Below are 12,927 nucleotides of genomic sequence, written 5' to 3'. Positions count from 1 at the left end.
TTAGACTCCATCTCTCTCTCTCTCACACATACACAAACTAAGACTCCATCTCTCTCTCTCTCCTCTCTCTCTCTCACTCTCTATCTCTATCTCTCTCTCTCTCACACACACACCACACACACTAAGACTCCATCTCTCACACACATGCTCTAGGCGGAGCATTTGTTCCTACCACCCTTCATCCAACCTTACCCGTATGATAAACAATCACCTTTATTTACTTGCATAACATGGACAGATTCCACTTTACTTTAGTAGTCAGCAAACTTATCATCTGTATATACCCTTATAAAAAAACGAGTTGGCGATGATGGTGTGCCTGCCATCTTGTAATACAGACCGTATGATCTATATCTGACGGATAGGAAGCAAACTATGATAATTTTACAAAAGATACCCGCACCTCTCTCCACATCATTATCTCCCGCAACCTCATTGCTCAGCAATTAAAAAAGGAATAAGTCTCTGGAACAATCTAGCATGCATGGTGGCCGCTGCCGCCTGCCGGCGCCGTCCATCCCCATACCTCCGCCCATTCCGACCACCAGTCACCACCATGCTCCACTCCTCCTCGCCTTATCTCTCATCTTTCATTTTTTCGATGACATTCTCGAGATACCAGTTTTCCGATAAAATTCTCAAGATATCATTAGTTTTTACACATGGGATTACTCCTACATGGGTCAATCACAACAGGTGTTTTGTAAAAAAATGCATATTGATGTTTCGTCCAATGCACGAGAATCTTGCTTGTAATTATATAAGGCAAATCATGAGCAGGAAGTGACATTTTTTTGACACAACCACGCTAACATGGCCACGTAAATCACGAGCAGGAAGGAGAAGGGAAGCGGGCTGTGGAGTAACGTTTTTTACCACAATTTCTTAGGAAACTGAGTGCAATAATTGAGTAGTTTTGCAAACTACCATTACTACTACACCTGAAACGGTTCAAAACCTATACTCCCTTGCCAACGCGCGCTTCCCGCGTGAAACGGTCAGCGTTGCCTGGAGCGTCAGTGCCGCATTAATGCCCGGCCAGAGCGGAGGCGACCTCTCACTAGCGCTGGCTTTGAAGTGGCGCGACGGCCGAGAGACCACCGCTTCCTGGTGCACGCGACTGCTCCGCGTCGAGACTGGCCATAGGCCCTGTTTGGATCCATGTGTTAGAGTTAGTTTGAGCTAGTTGGGGCTCAAATAGCCCTAAAGTATCCAAGCATGAGGGTTTAAATTGGAGCAAGTTGCACCGAACCCACCAAAAAAAACTATCCCACCCAAGAGGTGCTAACTAGAGATAGTTCTCATTGGGACCACTGAAAAATCACTTTTCTCTCTCCATGAAGTGCATTTATTGTCAATCCAACCCTGTCACCCAAACACCTCTTTGGCTACAGTTAGTTCAGGGTTAGTCATGAGTTAGTCTAACCTCTAGCTAAGTTAGAGTATCAAACAGGAGCAGTATAGCACATGCAAGTTGCTCAAAGCATACATGCAAATTCGTACGTGAAAGGATTTTTTTCTTTTTGAAAACGGAATGTGAAAGGAAATTTTTTTAGAATGATCTTGGCATGTCGCTAACATGTGATAGTTAACCAATCTCAATAGACGGCAGAAACGCCAGCCCGCCGCTCTTTGATAGAGACGAGGAGGGAGAAGCAATACAGGCTGCTGGATTACTAGAGATAGGTGTCGCACGGAAGCCAAGAAATATGGTGATAGCGTGGGTTAGCCATGTACTAGTATGATGTAACTACACTGGGCTGCCGTGTTTCGTACTCTTCCAGTCCACTGTGGATATGATTGGTTAATTTTATATCGCTGAATAATATTAAATATTATGAGTGCAGACGCTCCACCACGAGGTTCCTTGCTCCTTATCGGTCATCCAGAATCTATGTTCTTCCACTCTATTTTTTTACGTGAGCTTTGTTCATCCTTTTGCCAACACGCGAGACATCTAGCATCAAGGCGCACGTGTTATGCAACGATCATTCCATCTATATGAAGAACACGTGGCACTGGAACTACGAGATGGACATGTACCTAGGAGTGGACGTACGAACCTGAGTAATGTAGCGCAGTAAGTGAAGTAGAAAGGCACAAATGGTATGAACATGCGTGGCATACAGGGTGTGTTTGGTTGCGTTCTCGTCTCAGCATAGTTGTTCCCTCTTCATGCATGCTCAACTCAACACCCCTCTTCATGCATGCTCTCTTCATGCATGCTTCTAGTGTATTTGTGCTAAACTAGTGTGGACTCATGCACCCTCCATACACTCTACCAAACACCCAAAAGTAGGTCGAGAAGGGAACTCTTGGGCGGCATTTGTCTCTTACTACGTACTACCACTAAATGTTGTACGTGCAATGCACGGTGATGTTATGGAGTACGTGTCTAAGTACTCTACTACTACTATATTAGTTGGAGGCACATATTAACTTTTATATTTGTTTACGTGTATGCCCCAAGACCTTCCAACCAGACGTGTCTTTCTCTCCAGGTCGCACTTTGTATCGTTCATACAACTAAGTACTACTATGTGTGGTCTTCGACCCAGAAGTGGAAGATGTGGAGACGCTCTATCACGCTGTTTTTTTATGCTTGGCTCTACCACGCTATTCATGTCCCACTCCTTTCGCTGACATGTGGGACATCCAGCATGTGCCGTGTTTGGCACCCTTCGTCGTAAGAGTTGAAACGCCAGTACTCATCAGAAATAAAAAATAATTATAAATCGGCAGTGATACTATTTTTTTGCGAACCAATCAGCAGTGATACTATACCACACGGTTTCCTTGCTCCTCGATAACGAAAATAATACTTCCATTCGCCAACATGTGGGACGTCGACCATCCTGGTCCACTTTCCATGCACGCAGAACTCCAAGGGAGAGTCACCCAGGTTGTCGCGCCGCAGTAACAATGACTAATGAGCCATCAAATCACAGGCCCACTTCCCACTTTGAAGTTGCTCGGACGAAGGAACCATCATGACTTCGTTGAATTCCGCTTCTTGAAGAAAACTACTGTACCAGCAGTACTGCTAGCTACAGTATTTACTCCAACAGAGGCCTCCTTTCGTTCATAGGATAGGAATATGAAAATCATAGGAAGTGAGATGACATGCATCTCAGTTCCTATAGAGAAAGAGATGCCATTTGATGCATAGGATAGGAATTTTTCCACTTAGTCTAGGCTAATGTACTGGTAATTTGCGCTAAAAACTACAGTAGTAACTAGTAGTACTGGTACATGCTCGTACTCAGACACAGACACACACACACACACTAACTACTAGTACTACTACTTCTCACATGCTGGCCAGACGCCGTTGTTCTCCTTCCCGGCTTTGTCGGTGACACCCCACCGTGCTTGGATCTCCGCAGCAGCGCGTGCGTCCTTTTCTTTCTTGCGGCGGCGGGCCTCTCTTTTCTTGAGTGCTTTCTGACTTTTCCGCTCCCTCTGTGCGGCTTTGGCCGCCTCTTGCTCTACCACCCATTCGGCCTTGGCATCTTCAAATTCCTCCCACATAGTTCTGAGGTCGCGAGCAGCGATGAACTCGACACGGCAGGATGCCATCGCTTCCCTACCATTTTGTGTGCGTTCGTGGGTGGCGAGGAACTCAGCACGGCAGGATGCCATCGCTGCCTTACCGGTTAGTGTGCGGCGCGGTGGCATGAACGACGCTTGGTAAGAGCTCTGGGGTGGAGTGGCCAGACAACTGTATAATGCATTGGTTTGTCAAGAGCTCAAGGACAGAAGACGAAGCAAATTAGGATTCCCCTTCAATCCTTGTCATTTATTACCGAGTAAAATGCATTGGCGGTCATCGAACTTGTCTTGATAGATCACTTTGATCTCTGTATACGAGATATGGTGATTATACGGTCGCTGGCTCAGCGTATAGCTCCGTATTTGTATGGTTGACCAGTCAAACAGTCCGCATGCGCCTGAAACGGTCACCGTCTCTCCAGAATGTCAATGCCGCATTCACTGGACTTACCTGCAGGTGCAATTGGTGTGTCACTGACATGCGGGCCAAACGCCCGTTTGGGCCCACATGTCAGTCACCCAAACGCATTTGCAGTTAAGTCACTGAAGCAGCGTCCGCATTCACGCCTGACGAACCTACTCCGGTAATAGTTGTCCATCCATCTGCCGCGGCTCATTGCCATTCGCCCGCTATATTAACTTGAGCCCCAGCTCCCAGCCATAGCCAAAGACCCACACTTATTCTCCTTCGGTCCCTTCCTTCTGTCGGCACCACTTCAACCATGGCCTCGTGGCGCTCCGAAGCTCTCTTGGACGTACTGTCGCAGGAGCAGACGAGGGAGATCGGCGGCTCCGCTCCGGGCGCGCTCCAAAGCTCTCTTCGACGTACTGTCGCAGGAGCAAACGAAGGAGATCGCCGGCACCCCATGGGCCGTCCTCCGCCGCCACGACCACGAAGCCGGTGCGCGTGCGCGGGCGCAGCCGGCAGCGAGGAAGAGTAGTACACGGTAGGTCGCTGCCGCTCTAGTCCCGGGAAGGCCACCGCTACTCCACTCAGTCGACGTCAAGCTTTGTGGGGTAAACATCGGCGGTCGATTAGCCGCTTGACGGTGACGTGGAGGCGGAAATCTTCATAACCTTGTGCTCCGGCCGAAGGAGGAGGTTATCGAGGCGGATGAGGAGGAGGTAAAGGCAATGGCCGGCTTTCTCGGGTTCATGGCCGGACTTGGTGGTCGGGCGCCGGCGATCGTTTAGATTAGGTTTACAGTAGGTTTAGTACGGTTTGTGCAAAATATGTAATGAATTTCGTCCGGTTTGTAGGAAAAGTTTTCAAAATGTAATGAATTTCATCTGGTTAATTTCATTCGGTTAATTTGAAATTTGCTTTGTTTGCACGAATTTCGTCCGATTAGTTCATATAGTTGTCGAAAGGTATGCGGGCAGCATCGGATGGCATCCATCAGTGTCCTCGGACAGATGCCGGTGTAAATTTGTGGGCCAGCGCTGTAGATGCCCTAACTATCATGCTATAATCGCTAACAATCCTCCATTATTTGGCAGGGAACAGTTATCCCTCGATCAAAATCAGATCCACGGTGTTTCGCACTCCTCCTGCGTACGAGTGTAAACTCTTGCTTACATAAAAATGGAGCAAGTGGACGGCACTGTAGCACGTCATATCACTCGAACTAGCCTGCCTAACAAGCGGGAAAGCACCGCCCTCGTCATTTTGTTATGGATTTCTATCGATCAATCGCGCGAAAATGTTACGCTTCGCAAGTTCTAAAGGAAAAGGCGACACACTTACGACTCGTACGCGTCGCAACCCCGACAGTCCGGCTCGCACGCCGCTCACCAAAGGGGACACGCGTTGTCTTGCAATTTCACTGACATGTGGGACCGTAATTGAATAAACCGTCGATAGCCGAAATCTAATCCCTCCGCGGGCGTCGGCTGAGAAGAGAGAAACGGGGGAGGGAGAAGAGATCGCCCGCCCGCCATGCACGGACTCCAAGAAATATATGGTGATAATGTGAGGTGGGCCATGCTAGAGTCCGGACCGCTTCCGGAGCCCGCTCTCACCGCCCTGGCCCCTCAAGACGCCAGCTGCCCACTGCATGCATAGCAAGTAGTCCTCGCTATGTGGAGGAGAGAGAGGCATTGACAAAGTCAAGGAGTAACAGTGGAGACAATAGCTTTCATAAAAAATAAACAATGAATACTCGCTGCTCATCCTCTATATCGGAAAGAATACTTTCATTCGCCGACATGCGGGACGTCGACCATCCTGGTCCACCTGCCATGCACAAAATTATCCTGGTCTACCCCGGTCGTATCGCAGTCCCAACTTTTCCCACCATAAGTTGTTCGGACGAAGGAACCATCATGACTTCGTTGAATTCCGCTTCTTCAAGAAAACTTACTGTACCCGCAATACTGCTACCACACGCGAAGACTGGACGACACTGTACCACATCATATCACTGAAACCCACTAGGCCAAACTAGCCCGCCTAGGTCATCTATTTTGGAACGGAGGTGTACGTCTCTGCACTGCTATGATTTTGTGTTGCACGTTCTCTGTACTTTTGCTACGATTTTCCTACCCTATGAACGAAATGAGGCCTGAATGTTTGTCGACTATTGTCTGATCAATCACTAAGCCTACAATTTTAGGAGCTAGGGCTATTGGTCGATCGACGAGGGATAAGTATAAGCGTACCACGAGCTCATCAGCCCCAATGTTTCTCTTCGGTGAGTGTTTTGCAAGTACTATAGCTCGCACAGTAGCTAGCCTACTAACACCAAGAATCATCAAAGAAGCCCTGCTGATATAATAAACAGTTCAAACTTACATCTAAGCAAGCCATATATTACATCAAAAAGCTGGTGAGGATACATCTGTTTCCATAACTCGGAGAGGGTTCGCATGATTCATCGCATGATTCACTATCAAACAAAAGTAGAAAGATCCGCCCACACAAGACAGTGCACTAGCCCTAAGATGGTTTGATAACACGCATCGTTCTGGTAATTAAACACAGGGCAATGCAAGCTACCCTGAAGGATTAGCGCGACCAACTATTTCTTGTCATCGATCTCTCGGGCAATGACCACAGCACGGGCAACGGAATGGGAATCGATTTCTGGGGCGATGTCCACAGGACTGACCGCAACATCGGAATCAATCTCTAGGGCGATGTCCATAGGATGGACAGCGGTATCGGAATCGATCTCCGGGGCGATGCCAACAGGATGGGCCACGACATCGGAATCATCAAGGACAACCACCGGCACCTGCACAACACTAACATATTAGCAAGCACATTGCAAATAATCAAAAAGCAAGCACATTGCAAATAATCAAAAACCACAACTATGGTAATAAGCCATTATTTTTTACCTTGTGCAGCTCACCGGGGGATCTCATCCCTCCGGGGGCCATCTCCTCGTCCTCGATGGGGGCCATCACCTTGCCAGGGGGATACTGCTTCTCAACGGCGACTATCTCCTCAAACTCGGTGTTGAGCCTCACATAGGTGGCAATCAGAGCTCCTGGGGTAGGCACGGTGGGTCCCTTGCTGTTCTTCCAACTTTCTTTGAGGAGTTCGTCCGCCAACGTCCTCAACTCTTTGGCCAGTGCTTGTTTCTTGGAGTTCTTCGTCTCCATGGGTTGGCCCGCCAACATGGTAAACTCGTTGGTCGGTGCTCGCTTCCTGGAGATCGCTGTCTTCAGTGGGTTGTCTGCCGGCAACTCTTTGCCTAGTGCTCCAGGATCCATCAATGAACTGACAAACAAAAAGCAATCGAAAGGAAACCACAATCGCAATGAAAACAGGAAAATAATAGGATGCGAGAATCGGTTGGTGCTTCGCAAAAAGAAGATTATTGGAATGAAAATATAGCAGCATAACTAATTCGCCCACCTTTCCTTCATCGGTAGAGAAGAAAAATGGCAGAAGTGAGTAGCCTGGAGTGAGGTTTTCTTCAAGAAAGGGAAGAAAGGGATTGAACAAGCGTTCCAACGAAATGATGGTTGCTTCGTCCAGTCCAACTTGGAGGCCACCTTACCACTGCTGGTAAAGGTGTGGGTTTTGTGATATGACGGGTCATGACGGCCACACCGGGGTGACAGGTGAGTCTCGACTGTAGCACCTCGTTGTGATTTGGTGGATGGCACGCGGGCCCGGATGCTTTGAAATGTCATTAACTTGATTTTAGTCTCTAGTATTTGGATCCAAGCATGGATGAGGCTAACAAGTTTTAGTCCCACTACTTTTAGTCATGAGACTAAAACATATCAAAGCACTCTCTCAGGCTGGTCATAGTGGGGAGTAACTTAGACTAGTGTCATGCATATGACACTAGTGTAAGTTACTACCTCCATAGTGCAAAGTAACATAGTAGTAGTATCATAGATTGCTTCATTTATTATCTCATAGACTCATTTTGCCTCGGAAAGCGCTATGTTATAGTAACATATTATGTTACCACAAGCACCTCTTTCCTCATTAAATACTTGCCACATAAGCAAAATTGTCTTGGGATGTGTTAAGTTACTGCACACGGTGTACTGCACACGGTGTAGTCTAGTCACTTGTTTTTTTTGAGCTGAAGTCTAGTCACTTGTTGAAATCTCTAGAAAGGTAAATACTCCTTTCCGGTTTACAGGTCTATACTACTCCCTCCGTCTAGGTGTGTAAGTAATCTTACGAAAACCAAATAGTCCCAAAACACTTAGGAGCGGTGCATTAACTTCTACCTTATTTCTTGTTTCTTGACATACGTATCAACCAATAAGAGATGAGAGGTGTGCATGCTTTTAATGACTTGCAATGGCTAGTTCATTGCATGGAATGCTATTAATTAGAAAATAAACATTGGTGACCCCAGGAGGAAACGGTGCTAAGCACGTGGACCTATGAAGAATGAGTATCAACCAATGGATAATGGAGTTTAATTGTTAAACAATAGCAATTTTGTCTCATGCAAGAGCATGGCTAGTACTCCAGGGAACCGCACCACGCGAGCGTTCGCAACTGCCACGTTCGGTTTGCACTTGGCTCTTCGCCTCTTCAAGAAGACGAACAATGATGTTACTCCTACTTCTACAGTATCGAATCCACTGATGCATCTCCGTCCACCTCGTGCGGGAGGGATAGCGTGTAGCGAAAGCTTCTACTTACTGCTCCTGCCTTTGCGTCCATGACAGGTGGGCCCAACAGGTGGTTGGCCCACCTGTCATGTAGCCAAAGGCAGGTGCAGTTAACGCACCGGAGCTCAGTCCGCGAGGGAGAGGGCGTCGTAGTAATCAAATTTCTCGGGCTTGTACGAGTTGACGCGACACATCAAGGCACTGCATTCGATAAAACTCTTTTTACACATTTCAAATGGGCTACTTCGTATGTAGGAGTAGACATATTCTGCTTCGTATGTACTCCCTCTGTTCCAAAATATAAGTCTTTTTAGATATTTCACTATGAACTAGAGTACATACGAAACAAAATGAGTGAATCTACACTCTAAAATATGTCTATATACATCCATATGTAGTTTGTAGTGGAATCCCTAAAAAGACTTACATTTAGGAACGGAGGGAGTAGTCACTTGTTGCAATCTCTAAAAAGACTTATATTTGGAAACGGAGGGAGTACAACGCATGCATGCATGCCGTGACTTTCCTTTTGATACTTGCATGTGTTGATTTGATGCACCTTGGCAAATTTTGACTATAAATTTAACTAACCAAATTTTCATGCATGTCACAAAAAATCACGGGGCTATTTGGTTTGTGACTTTGTTTGTCTTATGTTGCCACATTATTTTTCCCACACTTGCCACTCTTGCCTAACCTGAGTTGCTCAAATTGTTAGACACACTTTGGCTTGCCTAAGGGAATCTTTCCACAATTTTTGTGTCTATGACATGTGGGGTTCACTACTAATAAAAAAATTCTTATCTTAGGTGTGGCTAATAAAAAAGACTTATATTTAGGAACGGAGGGAGTAGAAAATATAAATAATAATGCATGTTGGGGCAACCCACGTTTCCGCTAATTTTAGCCGTGGGCTTGTTCACAATTTTTACGAGGGGGTGGCTGTTCATTTAATGGAGGGACTTGTAGTACTACCAGACTTGAACGATACAAAGTGCGACCTGGCACACCGTAACACCACTTGGAACAAGCGGGTAGCTATCTCAAAAAACAATCAACAACTAAAAAAATTCGCGACCTGACATGTAGTATAGTACACAATTTTAAACGATTGTTTTAATGGAGTGAAAAAGGAAAACTACCCCACTACTTATATATAGGCCGGAGCCTCCGCGCTTGCTTGCTAGGGCTGCTCTATTCACACACTCTCATCCTCTCCAGACCTAAACAAGATAGGGGTAGTAACCCTGTCTTTCTCCCTTCAAAAAACACTGGCTTTCTATCCTCACTGCTGGTTACAGATCCGGACGTATCCCCCTCCGCCGGTGAAGGGGAGGAGGGGCAGTGTTTAGGCCGTCGTCGACAGCGAGGGAGGAGACCCACTGCCGGCCGCACCATTATCTCTGGCTGAGCGGCGGCACGGGAGGTCCTCCGATCCCTTCGTCGTTGCCTGTGGGCGGATCCGGCCTCCCGCCGCCCACCTATCCACATCCCGACGACCTTCAGGTATATCTTCGTTCGAAACAGCCTTAGCTCTACTTCCCTAGCTCGCTACGTCGCTGCACGTGCATCATTTTCTACCTCTCAGCCCCTCTCGATCGGATGGTCCAACGTCACCTATTTTTTTTCTATTGTTAGAGGTAAAGCTACTTCATGGAGTCGAATCTTGTACTCCCTCCGTCCGAAAATACTTGTCATTGAAATAAAGTGGGGGTGGGGGAATTTAGTATGTACATCGGACTTGGTACCAACAAGAAGGAAAGGGGATGAAAGTAGTACAGACTGGTCATCCAACCGGTCTCTTGGTCGAAAAGGGAAATATAGGGGTAACGCTATACACAGTGGTATGACCAGGACTAGATTTGCTATCCACACATAGGAGTAGGTGGCTAGAGTGAACAAAAATGGGACCAGATATGTTTCTTGGATGTTTGTTTCTCAGGGCAACAAACTATGAATCACCACTTTATGCCCCTATTTACGTACATGGTGCTGTACTGCTGGTGCACCCACTGTCCTAGGCCCTTATACCAAATATTTAGGCTCCGGTCGGAATTAAGGGGCAGAAAACATAGGTCTTGATGAAAATAGAGGAATAGGAAAGGAATGTAGGTATAAAACTATGGAACAGCGAACCGGAGGGAACTCTCAAGAGAATGTGTTCGGATGGACTAAGAAATGTACAGATTTGTTTTTTTAGAGTAGCATGCTTGGCAGTATGAGATGCTATTTGTTTATTCAGCTGCACAGTGGCTACTCTTGTCCTCACCTCACGTACCACACATAGGTTGATTTTTTTATTCCGGCAAACACAGCACAACAACCTGTCTAATGCATGGCAGCGAGCGCCTGCCTCAGGCTTCCGCCCAAAAATGAGCAGCGCGTGGATGTTTCTAATTCGATGGAATCAGTACTACCAGACCAGCCTTCCTATGAAACACTATTCACCTTTCCCGTGTTCTGAACGGTTGGAAGGGAAAGAATACGGTAGGAATTGTGTTCCGACGAAAATCCTGCACCAAACCTGTGAACCGAACGCAGCCTTAGCTGTTCTTAATATAATGTCCCTGGTAAAAATGAAGCCATGCCACTGTTTTTGCCTGTAATTGTTTGGGACTCTGACAAGTTTAGCCAAATGTTTTTGCCTATAATTGTTTGAGACTCTGACTGTTTCCTCTGTGCCTTTTTGTGCAAACAAGGATATCCAATCACCTGGTTGCTGTTGTGACCTTTTGGTGCACTGCACAAAACTCTTCTTAAAAGAAGTGACTTTTGTGCTGTTTAACTGGAATGTCAGATGGAACAGTTGGTTCATTTTGGTGGAACTGCACAAAGGGAGATCTGTGTTCCAATCCTCATCATCCATATTGGGGACATAACCTTCCTTTAGGTAAGAATGATATTTAATGCATGTGTTCATCTCTATTTTCCGACTGCCATGAGAAAATAATATTGTTTTTTACTAGTACACTTGTACTCCCTCACTAAAAAAACCAATTCTGAATTAGAAGGCCAATCATGTACTTGGTTTCACCAACTGGTGAGGAGAAAGATAAACATAGCATGAAGAGCAGGAAGAAGAAGAATAAACAGTGCCAAGGCGATCTTGCTGAAGCCAGAGGCCTCAGTCGAGGCTATTCAAGGGCTCCGGCAATGACTACCTTACATGTGAGACGATCCTCAAGGGAGCCCTTCCACTTCTGCTGTCTCACTTAATTAATTAGGAGCACTTAAGTACCACTAATTTATTACTGCCTAATTTTCCTGTTGGAGTTAAACAAATCTTTAGTAGGACCCTATGCTGAATCATGTAGGTGTGAATTTTTGTCTATGGAGGTGAATCATGTGGTGGAGCAGGGAGGGAATATTATTAGTGTCATGACATAATAGTGCTATTGTTTTGCATGTCAATTTATTGCCATTGGTTCAATGAGGCAATGTTTTGCGTATTGTCCATCATGAATTTGATGCTACTATTTGAGTAATATGCTAATGTCTTCCTATCCTTTCTCACTAAGCTAATGAAGGTTTCACCTTGTTCCTACTTGTGCAAACAGGGATCATGTTGTGCCAATCATACATTTTAGTGCAACTACACAAGACAATACAATGAACTGTATACCAGTCAGTGCTTTAACTCTGTAGGAAGTTCTTGATAATCTTTCGATATAATCCCAGCACTGGTAAACAAGAGTGATTTCAACCATACATTTGAAGTGCACAAAAATATATAATATTGTGTGATTCCAGTGAGTGCTTTATCATCTCTTATGGGACTACATGAATAAGCTTTTTTTCTCAGGTTGGTACGGGCCTAAGGCCTTCATCCATATTAGTTTGCTGTCATCTCTATTTGTATCGTGCTACTGTCATGAGAAACTCCTTTATCTTTGCACTTTTAAGTTTTGCAACCTATGATAAATGGCAATGCTTTGAGTATTGAGTTGAGCTAATTGGCACTGATTAAATAAACTAATACCTCTCTTTAAGCAAGACTACTATGTTGCTAACTTTACCCATTAAGATAATGAGGGTGCTTCTATTTGTTAGTGTATGTTTCATCAACTAGTACCACTATTACAATAATCTCACTCTCTTAATATATGTGCCAACAGGGATGCTCGATTTTGGTGGAACTGCACAAAAACTTTGGGTGCTTCATTGCCTTGACAACTTCCGTCCTTTCCTGTCAGTCGCTAATCTCCACTTGCTTTCTTCCTTTGCTGTTAGTCGCTTGGCTGATCTCGGCTTCCAGTCAAAGGAAATAGTAATTGATATGCT

Source organism: Triticum aestivum, chromosome 4B (genome assembly GCF_018294505.1).
Source record: "Triticum aestivum cultivar Chinese Spring chromosome 4B, IWGSC CS RefSeq v2.1, whole genome shotgun sequence".
In the NCBI taxonomy this organism is placed as follows: Eukaryota; Viridiplantae; Streptophyta; class Magnoliopsida; order Poales; family Poaceae; genus Triticum; species Triticum aestivum.
This window is presented reverse-complemented; position numbering follows the sequence as displayed.